This window comes from Nomascus leucogenys, chromosome 19 (genome assembly GCF_006542625.1).
Source record: "Nomascus leucogenys isolate Asia chromosome 19, Asia_NLE_v1, whole genome shotgun sequence".
Classification (NCBI taxonomy): Eukaryota; Metazoa; Chordata; class Mammalia; order Primates; family Hylobatidae; genus Nomascus; species Nomascus leucogenys.
In genome coordinates, this window is record NC_044399.1 from 5,773,607 (window position 1) to 5,789,997 (window position 16,391).

Below are 16,391 nucleotides of genomic sequence, written 5' to 3' on the forward strand. Positions count from 1 at the left end.
AAACGGAAGAACAGGAAACACAGCAACAACCCATCCCTAGCAGTTTGAGCAGCTGCCCTCATCCTAGCAGTAGGGGAACTTTCTCAATTATGTCCTCATTCCGCTTCCTTGCAGTGACTCTCGCCTCCTTTCCTCTGTGCTCTCTGGGAGACTGTCCTCTATGATCATATCCACAGCAGGCATCTGGGAGCTTACCCTTCTTCGGGTTTGCACAAATTTCACAGCTAACTTCACACTGGCGGGATTTGGGAGAGTGAAAGGCTGATTTTACTGTCAAAGATTCTTAAGCCTACAGTAATAGTTTTTTTGGAAATATAATTTTCTAAGAAATAGGTAGGCTTTTAATCTACTTGACTCTAGTTAGTTCCATGTGTCAGTATTTAAAGTTTATTACTAGACTGGGTTCTCACACCTGCTTTACATTTGCCCCTTCTTTGCCTAAGCTGATCTCTTCCACACTAATGATGGCTACCTTTGAGACTATTGAAAAAATAGGCTTAGGCAGGAGCTATCTTTCTGAACCTAACATTTGCTTATTTATTGAGTCCTTTTGTTGAACTACAGTTTTTAAGTTTTTGTCTTGTTTTAGTTACTCAAAATCATTTTGAATTTAATCCCTTTCTTTCTAGTGTCTGGAAGTTCTTGCGTCTTCTCACCCTTCAAAGCTCCATATCTTGACTTTCTACTTGCTTCTGTTTCTAACCAGCGATTATTATCCAAATTCACCCATATTACAATATCTTGGTGCTCTCAGCAAGCAAAAGAGAACTCAAAGTAACACTCTCGTCCTTCCTGGCCACTTCCCTTAGAGTGGTGTGAATTTGTGTGGACATTCAACTCTGCTGCCACAGACACAAAATCCCAAACTGAAGAACAGCTATAACTAGGGTTCCTCTGCAAAAGAAAGAGGCTTAATTGACTCACAGTTCAGTAAAGCTGGAGGGGAGGCCTCAGGGAAGTTACAGTCATGGCAGAAGGCAAAGGAGAAGCAGGCACCTTCTTCTCAGGGCGGCGGGACTGAGTGAATGCAAGCAGGGGAAATGCCAGAAGTTTATAAAACCATCAAGTCTCGTGAGACTCACTCACTAACATGAGAACAGCGTGGGGGAACTGCCCCCATGATCGATTACCTCCACCTGGTCCTGCCTTTGACACGTGGGGATGACAACAAGTCAAGGTGAGATTTGGGTGGGGACACAGAGCCAAATCATATCAATGTGTATATATTTCTGTATTTAAAATATACTTATATGTGATAATAAATAATATATTTATATTATATATTTTATATGTATAAAATGTACATTTATATACATACACACATACATAGATGTGTGGATATGACTGTGTGTATATGTGTGTACTATATTTCCCCAAAATACTTATCATTGAGTACATAAATCATTTTTTTTTTCATTGCTACAACTGAATAGCCGTACGAGGAACAGAGAATTCAGATTCAGGAACGAAATGTAAAGAGCATGTTCGTAGAGCGTGAGACATTGAGAGTTTCTCATTGCAGGACTTGCAGCCAGTTTTTCTGAATCTGTGTCCACTTCTCTTTTCACTACCACGTGTTGAGCTTAGAGCCAGCCCAGCAAGCAGAGAAAGTACAACGTGGGCTTTCCACAAACAAAGGTTTCCGAGAGTGATTTCCTCCAGGACCACTAACAAGGAAGAGAAATTTCTGAAGCCCTCAGTCCTGAATTTAGAGAGCTCTGCCCCTGCAAGAAAATGCCTGTTAACATAGCTCTGCTGGGTATAAAAAGAATTTTATTTTGGATGGCAGTTGGCTATTTTATTCCCTGAATCCTCAGTCTGACTCTGTTTCATGGGGTGTCGACTCTGTCTATGATTGCTCCAATGCTCAGGTGCAGAGAAGTCAATGTTTCATGAAAGTGATGTCCCTGTCAGTAGCAAGCATATCATCTGGCCCCCCGAGCTGTCAAAGAACAGATTGTAGAATTACCATTAGAATACAGGAGTTTATAGCTGCAGGCAGTAAGTGCAGAGCCGGTAAGCATATGTCCCCAGCATGATATTTTAGCTTCATACGAAGCCATAAAGTGGAAATAAGCCAACAGTACAGCAGCAACTGCTAACTGTTCTGTCTCTCCATGTTTCCACATTGTGCCATATGTCTGGGTAATTCTCAGTAAAGGGGGCATTACTGTCTCTCAGCTGACTGCAAACATTTCCCAAAAGGGCTCAAAAAATTGGTGAGCGACTATGGTCACAATGACCTCACCTACTTTTATTGCCCAGCTCGCCTCGTGGATTTTTCATTTAACTCTGGTAGAGAAGTGGATCCTCTCTCAGCATTGATTAATTACGGTGAAAAAGTGAAAACTTTCTTAAAGTGAAAAAAAAAAGGTCTTGAGTCTTCCAGATGTCTATGTCTAGATGGTTAATATTTCCTTCAAAGGTGGAATAGAATTTTATAAAAGGAAAGCAAGAGATCTTTACATTATTCTTGAAGTGATATCAGTTTTTTTAAATACAAAAATAACTAATTAATGCTAGCCAAATTAGCATCCAAAAATATGAACCATACATTATTTCAGGAGAGACAGAACTGCCTCCTGCAGATCCAAATCAGGAGTGATTCTCTGCAGTTGGAAGAAGAGAGGCTTTGGAATGACGGATATGGATTCGGTTTTCCACTTTGCCAGTTATAAACCGTGATCTTCATCAAGAGTTCAAACTCCTAGAATCTTTGCTTCCTCAAGTGTAAAGAGATGCTAGTAAGTTGCAGGGGTGTGCATACATTATCCCAAGGAGCTCATAAGAAGTGCCTATCACGATGAATTTCACACAACGGGGACCCCATACATGTTAGTGACTGTCCTGCTCAGCTCTGGATGAAGTCAGATTTAATCCTAAGGTTGGAGAAAAAGGCAGAGACTATTATCTCAATTTATGAGTCAAAAAACTGAATTTCAAAGAGATTAATTAAAATTCTCCATATTTTATTTTAGAGGAAAATGCTTAGACTTAAACCCAGGACCCTATAATTTCAAATCCCATGCTAATTTCACTACAAAATGACGCCTTACGAAAATAATGAAGCAAATTCTCTTTCCTATGAACTAAAGTTTTCAGTATTAAAAATTTCATAGTTCTTGTGTTCCACACATTTTTGAACCGATATTTATTTTTGGCAGTATGACCCATGCATATGCCTAGTATATGATTTCTGTAATTTTTATCAATGACATATTCATCTAAAATTATGACAGCTAAAGGTATTTATGTAAACTAGACAAATACATGTGATATTCATAGTGCTTTCCTTGGAATCATAAACTATAAGGAATTAATGACATGAGTGTTAGTATTGAGCTGCACCAGCCTCTCTGTTTAGCAGGAGTAAACTATACTAGCCGAATGCTCCACCTGTGCATAACAATATCTTTCAATGGGCATCACTTTAAAAACGGATGCTATTTTGTGAAACAATCTCATAAAAACTTCAATCCAGTTAATATCTTTCAGAACTGTCCAAATGTCTTTTATTAAAAATGCATTCCTGGCCTCTCTGAGTCCACGTGCTCATCTGTTGGAATGCAAGTGAACACTTCTGCTGTTATAGAGTTCTTTATCTGTCACGCGGACCCATGTGCCATCCACAGCCTCCCCACTCCCATGAAGGCAGGTGGTTTCTGTGTCCAGATTCATCCAATGGGCTTTGAGTGGAAGTAAAGTGTGTCACCTCCATGTAGATGTTCAACAAAAAGTAGCAATTAATAACGATGCTAATAACCATACAATAACATTAACAGCGGTATGTATTAATTTCCATTCAGATCTTGATTTGCTTTTCCTAGCATCTGATTGGCTTATAGAGACTTTTGCCATAGTGTTCTTTCTACTTTTCCTACCTTCAGTTTTCTTCATCCTTCCTTTATGCTTTTGAAAAAAAATTTCTTTCATCTAAAGCATGTTTGTTTATATTTAAGGCCCCTCTCAATGTGACCCTAACTACTGCTCCAGAATCATGGATTTTCTTAGTTCTCAGTCTTACCAACGGATAATCGTTTCTTGTTATATACATCAGCCACCTGGATTCCTGATCTTTTCTGAACAGCAGTGGCTTTTGCACAACGTCACACCTTTGCAAACTGTGTTATCCTCACTGAAGCGTCCTTGACATGCCCTCACAGTCACCAGATCTGAGATCCTGACTCTGAGGGCTCTCTAGGGCCTGTGATTTGTTCTGCTGGATGATGGCACCCACAGGGCTCCGTCTGAGACACAGGTCAGAAGTACACTCTCCCGGAATGCGTAGACTAAGTTACAGCAAAAGTCAACAGTACTGAAGCAGCTCAAGAGGGCGTCTAATTGAATTATGCCAATTATTAAGTGCTCTAAATATCTATTCAATCATCTTGCCTCTACCCAGATGAGATAAAAGAATCAAGCAGGAATTATTAGGAAGGAAGAAAAATAAACTCACACCACAAATGCTGGGAGAAACTTTTTGATAGAGAAGCATAAATGCATGAAATGTCCCCCAAGAAGGCAGAGGAGCAGCACAGAAACCAAATCAGGTGGTGCTGGGCCACGATGGAAAAGAACTGGGTCAGGCAGGGAGGCCCCTGGTGTGTCACTCACCTCTCACCCTCCACTTAGCACCTCACGTCCAGAGGAGAGTGCTGTCTGCAGTCACGTCCTTCAATCTGCACATTTATTTTGGGTCTGAAGTCGATGCTTCTTTATTTCCTCTTTGTCTTTCACGGTGAGCTTTTCCTCCTGTATCTCTTTGGATTGATACTGTTGGGGAAGTACAAAAAAATGCAGACTTTCCTGGTTAGGCCAGCCTTGGTTCCAGTCCAGCTCAGTCCTTTTTAGCTTGTGGTCTTGGAACAGTTACTCTGTCTTTCAATCCTCTGCAGCTTGGAGACTGGAATCCCAATCACAAAATGCTGCTTATTTATTTATTCAATTGATTATTTGCTCATTCAAGTAGTTGAGCTCTGATTGTCTGACAAACCTTGGGCTAGTTGCTAGGATTGAGACAATGGGCAAAATGTCAAGATCCTTCTCCTGAGATCTTTCAGTCCAGTGGAGCATTAAATAAAATCATGTGTAGGAAATGTCCACCTCAGTGCCTGGAATATAGTAAGTGCTCAGTAAACGGGACAGTGGCTCCTGTCCTCTTTCTCTTCTTATCTTTCTCACACACTCTTCTGTGCCTCTGTCCTCCAGCCCCCCCAGGGATTCCAACAACAAAGGTTTCTAATTTCTTTCCCAGCTTAGAGTATTGAGACAAGATTTGGATGAGCAGCCAAATGTAGAATTTCTCCTGGGAAACTTCAGCAACTTGATGCAGCTGCTGAGCAGAGGCCTCATTTTATGGGACCTCGTTGTCATCCCATGCGCTGCATCAGCCGTGATTCAGAGCCTCGCTGGAAAGAGCGACAGGACAAAGGAAAAGACAGAGTTCGCACAACCCACAAGCAACAACATCCCCAGAAAATAAAGCAACAAAACGAAACCCCAAAACCTCCCTTCCATTAACATAGCCACTTAGAATATTAAAGGCTTATTCATCAAATGGCATCTTTTGATCCCTACAAGACAAAGATGTTACTTTTATGATCCTCACTTTACAAGATGTGGCTCAGAGAGAATTTATGAGAATTTATCCAACTGGTTCAGTCAAGGTTTATTTTGCTTTCTTTCTTAAAAAAAAAAAAATCCTGCAATAGACACTAACTATGGCTGGTTTAAGCAGAAGATAAGTTGATTGAAAGGACATCAGTCCATCACAGAACTGTCAGGTGGCCCAAACCAGCAGTCTCAAGGTTATGCATTAAGAATCAAACCCCTAACCATGCCCCAAGTCAGATGACTACAGGAAGCAGATGCCCACCTCCTGCCCCACAGTGGACACCACTGCAGCGTATGTAGCAGGACCATGACCTCAAGGCAACTGCTGCCTCCACTGCTACAGTGAACGGTGACACTGTACCTCCACCACTACAGTGAACAGTGACACTGTGCGCCATCTCAGGGCAGAGGAAAGGGGAGAACCAGTGACCTTCTTCCTCTCTAAGTGTCTGCCTCTCATTGCCACCCATGCAGAAGGGACTCCCTTAAACACAAGGAGAAGTTCCTGATGCTGGATGACAAGGCAGTGACAGATACCCAGTAAAACCAAGTCCATGCAGCCTCAATGGGAAGAGCTCATTCTGAAAATGTAGTTCCAATTTCTAATTCAGTCCTCATTCCACTATACTGCTTTGCATAATAAGCAACGGGTATTGGAATATGACCCTCTTCTCATGACTGTTGTTGTTATCATAAAACAAAACCTTCTACCATTACTTAGTCTTTTATCATTTACAAAGAAATCCCTTTTTAGTGACCTTTATAACCACCCTGAGAGGGGAGCAGGCAAGTAAATACTTCTATTTTCTTTTCTTCTTTATTTTTTCTGATAACAAAATGTCTAAAGAAGCACCTGCTACTTACATAATCAAAGCACTTCCAGTACTGAAACAAAACTTTCTAAAATGGGTCTGATTATTCTACTGGTTTGGGAACTTTGCTTAGCTTGATATCACTAATCCCTGGGATAGCCAGGGAAATTTACTTTGTCTTACTTTTTGTTTACTGATGTACCTCTATTACATGGAACAATGTCTGTCACAGAGTAGGCACTCAGAAATATTTTTTAAATAAGGATATGGATAAATGAACTGATGGGTGCTGGATCTGACTGCTAGGAATGTGTGGATTTAGAGTTCCCATGTGCAGATTTTTAGTCCAAACCAGACGCTTTTCATCATGACCAGTTTAAGAAGCAGGCAAAATAAAGACTCGACTAATACTTTATACTACTGTCTCTTCAAACTCAGCTACACCACATGTTCATTGTCTTCAGTCTCTAATCATCAACATCCCTGTCCCAAATACTGATTCCCTTTTCACTATTAACCACCTTCTCTCCGTCCTTTCCAATTCCAACTTCAGGCACACGTGATAAATCTACACCCCAGGTTCTCCACAAATGAAAGCAACGTGACTTCTCCTTCCAGCACATGGCCTGAGCTCTTCTTGCCATGACCACCGATGTCTTCTTTACACCTTCACCAATGAACTATTTTCAGTCTTTACCTTATTGATCTCTTCGCAGTATGTGCTAGCTTCGTAAAAACATTTTCTTCCTTCTTCCCAAAATGTTTCATTCCCATCTCTGTTTTAACAATTCCCTCTCTGTTTGGGCCATCTTTTGGGTCCTTTGTCACTGCTCTTCTTTACATGTTAGCATTCCTCAGGGTCCAGTATTTTCTTCTGGACTTCTCTCTTGATAGAAAAGATAGTATAGAGCTATGCATGTACATAGTAGTCACTAAGTGCCAGGTGTTGCTCTGACTGCTGCACACGCATAGTACATTTAATCTGCATACTAATTTGAAGAAGTAAACATTATGAGCACAGATGAAGAAACTGAGCCATTAATAATTATCTTGCTCTTTGTTGCAGAGCTGGTAAGTGGGGATGCCAGAGAGGCTGGTTCTAGAGACAGCGTTTTAAGCCCTATTTACAGATTAGCTTCCTCTCTCGGGGGAGTGGGGACTTCAAAGCATTGGTGCAGACTTGGTAGGTGGAGGATCTGGAGCCACATCTGAGTGTCATGGCTGTCATGGCTAAGGAGCATAGACAGCAGCAGAAGAGCTGTGCTGTGTTCAGTGCAGAGCACAGAGAAGGCAACGGGGTATGAAGCAATGACAATGGGTCAGAGAAAACAAAAAGATACGCTGAATGTGGATGTGAAAAATGGAGCTTAAAGACAACCTTCCAGATAATGCAACACTCTGGGACATGGGATGGGCTCAGAAGTGTGTCCTTTATGTGCCCTAAACACTTGGTGCCTATTGCTAATATTTTGCTTACTACCTGTGTCATGGTAAATTGTATCAATGTTTGTCTCTGCCATCATATTGCAGTCTCTTTAACGGTAAGTACTATACTGATAAAACCAGACACCTTAAGTTCTATCAGCATTTGGAATGTTGGCATTGATGCTTCTATTAAATCAAGCTTACATTGCTGAACCTATATAGGTACGACAGATGCTAGGAAAACAAAGGTGTATGTTTATATTTATTTAAAAAGTATCACTCAAATAATGCTAGCAAGGGACATAATGCAAATGAAAAATTGTGATATAAACATCATAGAATTTAGAGCGGAAGTCACTTTGGGGAGCTTATGGTGTGAATAGAGGAGTATCCAAATGAACCCTTGCCCTCAAACAACTTTCTTCTTGGCCTCTTAGATTCTAGCTATCCGGGTCATTGAAAACTCCTCCTGGTGCCTGGGAACTTCTTCCCACAGGGACAAGCCTTCTACACAGATGATTCCATCTCATAGAACATGGCCTTGTAGAATGGAGTAACACAGTGTTACTGACATACAGAGTGCTCAGAGCACACGGCACCAATGCCCTCACTTTGCACATGCAGGTGGACGCTCCAGGATATGAAGCCATGCACGCAGGTTCACACAGAGAACAGCAGGGGTGGGACTGGACTTCATTTTAATTTGTTTTTCATGACATTTTTGACCATGGACAATGTGCTGGAAGGGGAAGTGGGAGGCAATTTTACCATCCTGGTGTCGACTCTTTTTGAAGAAACAACACTCAGGAAAAGTTTGAGGCCTGAAAGCCTCCAGTGAAACATCAAAGATTATAGAGTATGAATACAAAGATCTGGATTGAGGATCCAGAGAGGTGGTTTACATAAAAATTGAGTGACCTTAGATAAGTCATTTGATTTCCTCGAGCATCAATTTCTTTGTCTATTAAATAAGGTTAGAGTCAGTCTATTCAGGCTGCTATAGCAAAGTGGTTAGGCTGGGTGGCTTATAAACAACAGATAGGTATTTCTCACAATTCTGGAAATTCAAGAACAAGGAAGTGTATTGAGGACTCTCTTCCTGGTTCATTGATGGCTGTCTTCTGTCTGTAATCTTACATGGCTGAATGGGCAAGAGAGCCGTCTGGGACCTCTTTTTTGGGTCACTAATATCATTCATGGGGGCTCCACCCTCATGACCTAATCACCTTCCCAAAGCCGAATACCATCATCTTGGAAGTTAGGATTTCAACATAGGAGTTTTGGGGGACACAAACATTCAGACCCTACCAGTTATACAATATATATTGTAGTATGGTGAAAAATAGAGTCGACTCTCTCTATCCACAGTTTCTTCTTCCATAGATTTAACCAACTGCCGATCAAAAATATTTTTAAAACACAACAAAAAAAGTACAAATAAAAACAATATAGTATAATAATGGTGCATAACATTTACATTAAATTAGGTATTATAAGCAATCTAGATTTAAACCATACAGAAGGATGTGTGTGTGTTACATGCAAACACGGGGCCATTTTATACAAAGGACCTGAGCTTCCACACACTTTGGTATTTAAAGGGGGGGTCCTGAAAGCAAGCCACCATGGAGACCAAGAGACAACTGTAGATATAAAATGAGTCATAAACATTTATCATTTGCTTCCTGTAAATATAAGCCATTATCATTAATATAATGAACACGACATTTAGTCACTCAAGGAGAAATACATAATTCACCTCCATATTCTGAACATCATCCATCTCCCTGCCATGCTGGAGAACAGGCCGAGTTATAAAAACCAGCACTGAGAGGATGATTTCTCTTTGAACTTGATTTAAACGCTCTGATTATTTCCCAGGAACGTAAGACAGCATGCCATCTCCAAGAAATCTTGGTACCTCCTTGAAATTCAGTTCTAGATTTTCCAAGAAATGAGAAGCTCGTATGAATAATTGGTTTTAATATAATAAATTATATCATAGAATAGAATAAAGATGCTACAATTTCACAACTCTCAGGTGGCTTAGAACAAGAAAGAAAAGGTTCTCAGGATGTCTATGCAAAAGTGAAAGGCCGTGGATTCCTTCTAAACTTCCAGAATTCGAGCCACTTCATGGTTGTGAAGAGAGGCTTAAGCACTACTTTTCTGAAACCTGATCAAAAGTTTCAGAAAAACCTTAGGGAACAGATTCTTGTGTCCATTGTTAGTTTTCCAGAGGACTGGGAGTTTTTTAAACACAGAGACAAACTTTGACATCTTTTCACCTCTACTCAGTTCCTGGCCCATGGTGAATATGTAATAAGTAGAGGCCAAGTAAAACTTGCTTTGACTGATTCCTTTTTCTTCTTCAACTCTCCAGTGAACATTCAGAATGTAAGTTATTACTACCATCCCCCATGGTGTTCTATTACTGAGGTTTTAATGTGTTTGATGTTGCATAGTAAGAAGGTTCTTTGGCCTCATGAATGATATTCGCCCTCCTCCTCGCTTCCTCACTTCTCAATAAGCAAAGCCATTTATTTTCCATGTTTAGAACAAATTTAGAATAAAAATTGTTCCCACTCACTCACACTAAGATGTAGATGACTGATATAAAATCTTAACCTAATACTAAGAGGAAATAAGAGAGGGAGAGAAGCCACAGGGAAATGGCGAGCCATGTGTAATTTGAAGAAAGACACACAAAAAGGAACAGCTGGGGACCCCGGGGACAAACATAAATCACTTCGTAATTTTCTTTGAGACAACCTTGAGCATGTCTTTCTACAAAAGACAGAAATCTGAGAGATAAAAATAAGATATTATCACAGATGTACATTTTCCTTCAAGAGCCCCTAACAGAGTTATTTTCTCTGCAACTACTTAGAATATTTTATTTTCATTCTCAAGTAAATATTTTTTACTGAAGTGTTCAAATCTTCTGATACATAATTCACTCTGTTGAAAATATAATAATAGATGTGGAGAGGAGACACAATAAAGCAAGAAGAAATAAAGTGTGAATACATATTTTTAAAAAAAAAACTTTGAAAAGAATTGTCAGTAGTCTCCACAGAACGCGTGGTGATTATGGAATGTTCCATGGCTCCACTGTCCAACATGGTACCCTCCAGCCACATGGAGCTACTGATCACAAAATCAGTATTAATCAACTTTATAAATCATCAAAATACTACCATTTGCAACAGCATGGATGAATTTTTAGTATGCTAAATAATGTTAGTCAGTCATGGAACAAAAACAATGCCGCATGATCTCATTTATATGTGGAAGCTAAAGAAGAAAGTAGATTATGTAAAAACGAATGAAATTGTGGCTGCCATAGTCAGTGAAGGGGGGAACGTGGAAAGATGTGGGTCAAAGGGCACAGAATTGCAGCTGTTTAGGATGACTAGGTCTAGCAATCCCATGTATAACCTGCAAATTACATAATAGTTATAATATTGTGTTGCGTGTACTGGAAATTTGCTAAGAAGTAGATTTTAGGTGCTTGAACCTCACACACAAAGTGTAGCTATGTTAGATAATGGATACGTTAACTTACTTGACTATAGGAACCATTTTAATATGTATATCAAAATATCACACTGTACACCTTAAATATATGTGGTAAAAAAGAAAAGTGGCTATTTCAATGGAGAAACTACATTTTTTATTTTAATTAATTTAATATTAAATTTCAATAGCCCTATGTAATCTGTTGCAACTATATTTGTGTAGTGCAAGATTAGAGAGAAAATAAAAAAGTTTTAGAAGACATGCATGACTGTAGGCTCTGAAGCAGGAAGAGGTTAGGGAATTAACATTCCTGATATTGAAAGACTCAATGCTATGTTGTTTATACAGCAGGGGTCCCCAGCCGCCATGCCATGGACTGATACCTAGAGTCTGTTGCCTGCTAGGAACTGGGGTGCGTGCGCAGCAAGAGGTGAATGGAGGGCGAGCAAGTGAAGATTCATCTGTATTTACAGCTTCTCCCCACTGCTCGCATTACTGCCTGAGCTCCACCTCCTGTCAGATCGGCAGTGGCATTAGATTCTCATAGGAGCACAAACCGTATTGTGAACTGCACATGGGAAGGCTCTGGGTTGCATGCTCCTTATGAGAATCTAATGCCTGATGATCTGTCACTGTCTCCCATCATCCCCAGATGGCATCATCTAATTGCAAGAAAACAAGCTCAGGGCTCCTACTGATTCTACATTATAGTGAGTTGTATAATTATTTCATTATATATCAGTTACAGTGTAATAATAATAGAAATAAAGCACACAATGCATTTAATGAACTTGAGTTATCCTGAAGCCAACCCCCTCCTCTGTCTCCTGGGCCATGGAGAAGTTGTCTTCCACAAAACCAGCCCTTGGTACCAAGAAGGTTGGAGACCACTGTTACAGAGAACGAAACCAGCCTATCCTGAAATATAAGCTAATTAATTTGCTGAAAATTAAAATTAAAATTACTTTAAGTAGACTGGAAAAATAGCAAGTCACTTATAAAGGAAAACTTACATCAGATTGTATTATCTACAATTTTTAATGCTGGAAGATGATGTAGGAATAAGAAAAGATTACTTAAGAAAATAATGTGTGGTCCCAGAACTTTTACTCAGTTTTATTCTTGTTCAATTAAATGGTGACATACTACTTTAAATATTTAAGAACAGAGTTATTGTCACCATTAGTTCTTCTCAAGGACCGTTAGAGAACAGATTTCAACTAATAAAGTGTTAAAAAATGGCTCTGAATATTGAATATTTAACTGTAGGAATAAGAATAAAATAAATTATAGACATTATTGTTACATAACAGGGAACAATTTAGATTCCTTGATGATGTCAAAGGTGAGAAAAAATTATTTAAATCTTTAAAGGCAGAAAGTACAATATAAAATAATGACAGAATTAAAACCATTTATGTTCAGCCAGAGTAATAAGTATTAATAGGATAAGTGCATCTATTACAAAATACAAAAAAAAACTCCAGATCATATCACTAAGCAAAACTGCACTGTTTTCTCCATTCATTAAATACTACCAAAGCAAGTAATTATAAATATTTGAAAGTATAAAAAATAGGGAAACATAAGGAAAATTCAAATAAAATGAAGCAGATTATGTTACAGTCAAACAGCTTTCAATGCAGACCCAAAATATATAATATATAAATCATAAATAAGAATAAGTATTTTCTTTGTTAAGTGAAGATTATAGTTCCCAATAGAGTTAGAACACTATGAGTGTTTATGCAGCAATACATTTAAAATTAATATTTATTCTGCAAAAATAAAGGAGATAAAAAGAGAACTGGAAACACACTAGAAGATGGAGATTTGTATCAGTTTTTTTGTCAATAAAAATGTGGAAGATCCAAATAAAAGTTAAACCTAACAGATATGTCAAAACCTGTACCCTAAAACAGATAAAATGTTTATTTCAAGTAACACAGACCATTCACAAAAATTGACAAAAATGTAGCCACAAACACAGCACATATATATACCCTAGTACATGCCAAAGAGTTAAAATGTGTTTCTGTCTCAAATGCTTTGATTACAATGCATTAAAACCAATAGTTAATGACAAGTACAAGAACCAACAACATATTGGACTCTGGGTGTGGAGAAATACTCCCAAGTCAGAAAGAAATTCCCATTGAATTTGTAAATAGCTGAAATGTAATAATACTAAACACTGCATATTTTAATATCTCTGGGCAACAGATAAAACTATGCCCCATGAAAAATGTATAGCCTTAAAAACAAACATTTATAAAATTACAATGAATATAAATTAATTCAATATACATCCAATTCAAGAGGTAGGCTAATACACACAAAAGGGATTAGCAAAGACAAAAGTAATGCTGAATAAATAAAGAAAAACAGAAAGCAGTGAAGCTGGCTGGGCGTGGTGGCTCACGCCTGTAATACCAGCACTTTGGGAGGCCAAGGCAGGTGAATCACCTGATATCAGGAGTTCAAGACTAGCCTGGTCAACATGGCAAAACTCCAAATCTACTAAAAAAAAAAAAAAAAAAATCCAGGCATGGTGGCAGGCCCATGTAACCCCAGCTGCTGGGGAGGCAGAGGCAGGGGAATCACTTGAACCCGGGAGGTGGAGGTTGCTGTGAGCTGAGATTGCACCACTGCACTCCAGCCTGGGTGACAGAGCAAGACTCCACATCAAAAAAAAAAAAAAAAAAAAAAAAAAGTAGTAAAGCTTTTAAAACATATTAAAAGTATTCTGTTATGAATTGAATGTTCGTATCCTCCAAAGTTCATATGTTGAAGCCCCAACCCCACAGTGGGATAATATTAGGAGGTGAGAACTTTGGGAGGTGATGAGGTTTAGATGAAGACACAAGAGTAGAGCCCCTATTATGAGATGAGTGATCTTATTTAAAAAAAAAAAAAAAGGAAGAGACTGGAGTGTGCTCATTCTCTCTCTCTCTCTCTCTCTCTTTATCTCTCTCTCTCTCTATCTCTCTCTCTCTCTGTCTCTAACACGTGAGGACATAGCAGGAAGGCAAGAAGGCGGCCATCTTTAAGCCAGGAGGAGAGCTCTCACCAGAATTCAAATCAGCCAGCACCTTGATCTTGGGCTCCCAGCCTCTAAAACTATGAGAAATAAATGTCTGTTGTTTAAGCCACCTAGTCTCTGGTATTTTGTTATAACGGTTTGACCAGATTAAGACATAGTGCTATCCGCTATCAAACAAGTCGTAAAGCTGTGATAAAGAAATCACTGTTTTAGTGGCATTTGAATTGGCAAAATCAAAGTAAAAAGGTAGAAATTTCAGAAATACATTCAAACAAGAGTTTAGTATATGACAAGGGTGTCATAGCAAATCATTGGGGAAAATTATATAAATTTCAAATATACCTTTTTAAAAGAGATATTTAAGAAAGGCTATTTGAGAAAGAATAAAAGTTTTGAGTCAATAAGGTAGCAATCTAGGAAAAAATAAATGAATTAAATTCCTATCCCCTAATTTACAATAAATTCCAAATGAATCCAACATTTAAAGGCAAAAGATTCAACCTACAAATATATTTAGAAAAATCCATGGTAAGATTTCGGTATAATAGCATGGTTTAGCAAGTCTTTCTAAGTGTGACACAAAATTTAGAAGCCATGAAAGACTGTTAATTTCATAAAGTACAATTACTAAGTAATTAAACAAAGCCAAAGGAAAACAACAAAACTACAAAAGAAGTAGGAGATAAGTTCCAAAAAGTGAATGTCTTTAATATGTATGGAACTTTAAAAAAAAAAAAAAAGAATAAGAAAAATGTCAACAAATTATGGAAATATGGACAAAACATAGTTAGTTCATAAAGAAAAACCAAATGGCTTTTACTACACAAAGAGTTGTTTCAACTCTCATAATAAAAGAAAATCATCTTAAAACTACTGAAATGGCATTTCTATCTCTTAAATTGATAAAGAACATGCAACTTAATGTTCTTAGGGTGTGTTTTTTTTTAGGGTGTGAGAAAGCTCTGCAATGCCACGTTGGGCTCATGGGAGGCAGCTTGGCATAACCTCTCTAGAGAGTAATTTAGTAATTTATATCAATATGAAAATACGATTAACCCCAGCAATTGCACTTTTGGAAACTTCTCCTATGAATATATTTGCACACATATGAAATGAAATATGTGAAATGCCATTTATTGCATCATTTTCCTAACAGCAAAAGATCATTAGGGTTAGATGCCTGTGGTATGTGCTCATTGAGTATATTATGGTAAATCTACACAATGGAAAACTATGAGGCAACAAAAGAAAGGCTGAGGAAGCTATTTCTTTCCTGATATTAAATGATGGCCGAGGTCTATCCCTAAGTGAAATAAGCTTAGCTCAAATCAATGTGCATATTATTCTACTCTTTGAATAAAAGTGGGCAAATCATACATGCTTATTTCTTCAAATATGCATATATCTCAGGGGGTACCCAAGACGTGTCTGAAATAGAGGTCTTTGGGGAAGAAGGAAAATTGAGTGGCCACAGGAGACGAATATGGAAGGAGAGAGAATCTTTATTATCTACAATTTTACATTTTAGGGATTTTGAACCATGTAAACCTATCAACCATACATATAATAATTTATGTATATATAATATATAAAGTAATCAACATTGTGAGGTCAAAAAGTATCTATTGGACCATGCTTCTTGTAAAATTGAACAAGGTTTTCATCTCTGAAATGCATAAATCCTTTCATCTATATATAGACAACTACAATAACAAAGAAATAACGACTTTTGAGTATACGTCTGAGCCTGTTGCAGAAAAGTAACACAACGAGAAACTCAGTACAGTTTTAAATGAGAAAAGCCTGGGTCTAGTTTCACCTCCACTACTAATTACTATTTTAATACTTTCCTAAATTAGTTAGCCTTCCTTTAGTGTAGTCGGTGATGATATACAGGGATTCTCAGTTCAAAGTTCTGAGTTCAGATTCTGCCACTCATCAGCAATTACTAAGCCCACTTCCTCATGGGCACAATA